Below are 5,176 nucleotides of genomic sequence, written 5' to 3'. Positions count from 1 at the left end.
TTATAGATTAGAATTTAGACTATCAGAGTTAATATCTAACTATCAGTCAATAGCTAACTATTAATTACTTAGAGGTATATCACCATTTTCAAATAAAAACCAAATGTTCGACGAAGTATTTCCCTGTTAAGTCTAAGACCAGCATGCAATAATGTATGTTCAAATCATTACCTTTAAACGTAATCGCGTCCTACTATAACAGTATCTACTCAATCCTAACTAGTACGAAGTCGAATGTAACGATGGCGCAGCTCGTTGACGCAGACAATCGGGAGACCTACTCCGAATCCTGCCGACAACAGGTAGCATTAACAAACTCCACTCAGTACTCCCAGGGCCCAGTTTCCTTTCAAGATATTAGTTTTGGAGAAAAGTAACTTTCGAACTATTAGACTATTTTGTACGTGCCACACAGCTATAAGCTCATCCTGCAGTCCTCCAGTCATCCTCAGGCCCAATGGTAAGCCGATTTCACAAGTAAAGCAGAACTTTCCAATTTGCTTATCGTTAAACTATCAAGATACTTCTCACCCACCTCCTGCCTTCTTCCTAAAGGCCTGTCCCCACTAGCGGACATGCCTGTCGGGCACCTCCAGCCGTTTTGTATTTTCTCTTGCTTCTGAAGCAGTTACCAGGCAATCGCATCGTTCTGGCTCCATACTCGGTCGGTCAGTATAGTGGAACAGGTTATGGGAGCCGTCACCGTGTTTGCCTTGCCCGTCGGGCAGAGCCCGCTGGTGTGGACAAGTCCTAAGATAATTATTAACGCAATTATTGGCAGTAAAAAAATACTGCCGATTACAGCTTGACCGTAAAAAAGATTTGAAAATCCACACTGGTGGTCAAGCTGTAATAGCTCATACTATCTTTCCATTGTATTCAAGAGTGGCCAATCTTCGACATTCTTCCAAGTAGTTACTAACTCATTGTAACTACCAAGAAAACTACAGTTTTGAACGATTAAAATTACTCTATCCTTTAATATAACTACTAGCTCCTACCCTTTTGATATGCATGTACTACAGTTTACCAATTGCAAATCTCTCAAATTTGTGTTTTTATGGCGTTTTTACGTTGCTTGAAACCAGTGGTTATCCAGCAACAGGACAACTGCTTTACGCGACTTCCGAACCACGTTGAGAGAACTTCTGTCACCAGAAATACACCTCTCCCCTCAATGGAATTATCCCAATTCCCAATGTATGGCAGCCATTTTAGTTGGTTTGGTACTTTTACGTTGCATGGAACCGGGATTATTCAGCAACGGGACCAACGTCGAGATTGAACTTTTGTCACAAGAAATAGCAGCCATTTTAGGCCTTTCCAAAATGCAAAACAGTTCCCTGTTAGCAATTTGCTATTTTATTTTAAATCCTATAGTGTACTTTATACACATTTTAGGCCTACCCAAAAGGCATGCAACCTTCAAACTAAAGAGATAACTTAAATTTAATTATTTTCAGCCAACAAAAGCAAACCACCAAGGATAAAGATAAATTGCCATGGTTTTAAAAGCACACTTCATTATTACTCTTATCCGAGATACTACAGGGGAATCCCATGGAAGCATTAGAAGCCTAGCACCATCCCAACTGCATATGTTTATGGCCGTAGGGTCAATACTAGTTTCTTCCTGTCCAGGACACGCAAAACATCCTAAGCTTGCATATGTATCACTCTTGGCAATTGGTTGCACCAGTTAGAACTTCTAAGAACCTGGAATAAAGAGAGTAAGGCCTAGTTTGGAACAAATAAAACTTAAAAGATTCGCCCATTGCGATTTTAACACAACCTCGAACAATTTTATATCGTTAGAGGGTCTGTTTGGAAAAGTACACTTCTCTGATTTGCAAAATTGGATACAAACTTACTGACATGAGAACAAAACTTTAAAACTGAATTTAGAAGGAACTAAGATTTTTAAAAAAATAAATAAAAGGCCAAATTACCATTCGAAAATTTAAGAAGACTCCGGTGCGAAAAACTCGGGCAGGCGACGTGGAAACGCCGAATGCGGTTGTGAATCAAGTTAGATCCCGGTAAATAACAGCGCAACTAAGATAAGCCACTTTCAATTATGTTCATGCATTTAAGTTCGCGAGACGCGAAACCACTACTCCAAGAGAAGTCTCCGTTGAAACCAATAATCTAAGAGGTTTCCTTTCAAAATGGCCTTCCAAGCCACATCCGCTTCTGTGGATTTACCTAAAATAAAACAAGGGCTGCAAAATGTTTGCTATTACTTTCTATCAAAACTTAATATAGACTAATGGACAATGTGAATTCTTAAAGTTTACACAACTGACGCAGTTACAATAAAGTATCAAAATTTGTAGCCTAAGATAGAAAGTATGTCTAAGTTTTAACCAACTCCCTGGAACTGAAATACTTTTAGTTAAAAACTCATAGAAAATTTTATATTCTTACGCTATAGCGACTGTGCTAAATTGTCAATTAAGTTTAAAGTATATATAAAGTATATGAAGTATTAAGATTACAAACTAATTACACTAGAACTTTATTTACCCATTAATGCGCTATCAGAATGAAAAAAGGACTAATTGAACTATGAACTCGCTGCTTTAACTGCTTTAAATTGCGCTATGAACTATAATGCTTTAATTAAATTTTGAAGAAAAAATTTATTAAGAAAAGTTCGAGGGAGTCCCTCCACCCCTTGGGGGGCACCGCCCAGCAAGAGGAGTAAAGATCCCATCTCCTGATAACGCGATCCAATTCGGTGCTTTGGAGACCCATTACCTATGTGTACCATCTCCAGAGTAGGCACTGACACAGAGTCACCTGAAATAGAAAGAATTCAATCAACTAACTACGCTCTATTACATACCATAGCGTAAAAGCATAATCACTTTCTACAGCAGGATTAATATCGAACTATTCAATATTAAATTCAAAAGCAAAAACAAAATCATTTAAGTAAAATTCCAATAAACGAGAAAAGTTCACCAAAATCAAAACTCACCAATGAACTCGCAAAATCTCCAAGATGTTTGTGTGAACACTATGTTAAACACTGTTAAACTCGACTGAAATTAAAACGGTCACTTGTATAATAATAGTACTACGTACATCAGTCGACGCAGGAATAACAATGATTATTCAGACCAGACTACTTCTGAGGACGGTACGTAGCACACCAAGGACGATCAGCTCCAGTAGCATCAGCCACGGACGCTTGTTACCCAAGAACAGTTAGTCAGTCAGTCACTCGGGTCTCCGTGGCGAGAATCAGGCCAAAGTATTTTCCAATGTTTTTTTTTATAGTCAGCTTAATTAGTTGCCGTTTTTTTTTATTTACAGCTCATTATCCGTTTTTCTCCGATATTCTTTTGTTGACATTCTATTAACTCTTCATAAAACCTTTATGAATAGTTCAAGTCATGAAACTTCCGTGCTAAATAAGTATGTATGCATATGCATATGTAATGACTTTTGCCACTAGCATTCACATAAATTTGTTACTCACAAATATTAAGCCACGATCAGTACTTGAATATTGTGCGCGCGCGCACACACACACACACACACACACACACACACACACACACACACATATATATATATATATTATATATATATATATATATATATATATATATATATATATATATATATATTATATATATTTTGATTAAAAAATAAATGCATTAAATTTTCTACGTCTTCGTTTCTTCCTCGTTCTCAATATTTACAAATTGGGCATTCTCTCAACATGACGACTAATTATTCTGGTAACATTGATACATTTGAATATTTAATGATAATAATAATGTTTAGTAGTAGTGGTGTTCTAATAATAATATAGTATAATCATAAGCGGAAAAAAATAATTTTATAATGTTTGTATATAGTGGATTTGTTTTATTTTTCATTTTTCTTGGACGCTTATTTTGCAGTGAGTGCTATTTCACTGAATATCTTGACCATGGATAATGTACTGTAGGTTTAGTCGTGTAAATCACCTTTTCTATGGACTATGAATACTTTACTGAATAACAGTTTGAGCTGTACGGGTTCTTAGGAAGTCTGTTGCGATCGGCGTGAATACCAAGAGAGTGAGAATTGTCTACACTAAACAACAAATAAGAAATTAATACTTCTGGCTAATTTTCCCTTACTACACGCTATTTTCCCCAATGGAACCTTCCTCTGTTAAATGTGCTGACCTTCACCATCTTCATTCTAAAATCTGCGTGCATCATATGCTACGGGGAAAAGCTGCATATATATTGGTTAACTACAGCATGCAATTAGAATTTAAAAAAAAAAATGCAAATGTAATGTATAAAACGACTAGTGTTGTGAGCGATAAATTCAAGCACAATCACAACAACAGTGTAAATTCTGAAACACACACGTGGACCTCCTTGAGCTCTCAAAATAATTCAGGCGATAACAAACGTATCTTTTCACTCGACGACGACAACCTCCCTTCATTATTCGAAGATTAGTGGACTCCCCTGGCCACAAAAGAATAGTAAATCCGTACCAGGAGCACATGCAAAAGCGAATAGGCAAAAGGTCTCTCTCTCTCTCTCTCTCTCTCTCTCTCTCTCTCTCTCTTAAGTAAGAGAATTTGTGGGAAAATTGAGCGCTGGCTGGCGAACGAAAAACTCACTCTCGATGGAAAGGAGCATTCCTCTTTAATATAAAACACATACTTCTTCGCCTTCTCCCTTGGCTTCTCTTCTTTTTTTTCTTCTTCTTCTGTCCCCTTCCTTCTTCTTCCTTCTTCTTCTTCTTTTCTTCTTTTCTCCCCTTGCCCTTGTCTTTTCCTTCTTCTCATTCTTCTTATCTTCTTCTTCTTCTTCTTCTTCTTTCGCTGCGCTGGAAAGATGCGAGGTTCCTTTTCGTGGCTTCATTTGCATCTCAAACATGGCGGATGCTGAAATGATGATTCGACTTCACAATGAGTCTGCAGTTGATGCCTCTTTCTCCTGGATAATCTCGAATTATTCTTCCGTTCTTCTCGTTTGGTTGTGTTTTTGCCTGGACATGACAGCGAGATATTGTTGCCTTGGGGTGAAATTGCGCGGTTATATTTAAAAGGTCGATCGAACATTTTGTGTGAGAAGTAAGTTTCAGTCTGGGGGTCTTAAAAATTCAGCGCAAATATATAATACACACAAGTACAGAAAACTAATAAGGATAATTA

The 5,176-nt window shown here is 37.3% G+C and overlaps 1 long non-coding RNA gene across 1 annotated transcript; it reads right to left on the bottom strand.

Annotated features, from left to right (window-relative positions):
• Positions 1 to 1,503: 1,503 nt before the first annotated feature.
• Positions 1,504 to 3,135, bottom strand: LOC135215113 (uncharacterized). The gene is made up of 3 exons (XR_010314574.1): positions 2,984 to 3,135; positions 1,950 to 2,802; positions 1,504 to 1,716 (listed from the first exon to the last, which is right to left on the bottom strand). It is a non-coding gene; the product is annotated as an uncharacterized LOC135215113 (long non-coding RNA).
• Positions 3,136 to 5,176: the final 2,041 nt, after the last annotated feature.

Source organism: Macrobrachium nipponense, chromosome 5, assembly GCF_015104395.2.
Source record: "Macrobrachium nipponense isolate FS-2020 chromosome 5, ASM1510439v2, whole genome shotgun sequence".
NCBI classification, from domain to species: Eukaryota; Metazoa; Arthropoda; class Malacostraca; order Decapoda; family Palaemonidae; genus Macrobrachium; species Macrobrachium nipponense.
The sequence above is the reverse complement of the archived record's forward strand: the minus strand, read 5'-3'. Positions and strand labels throughout refer to the sequence as shown.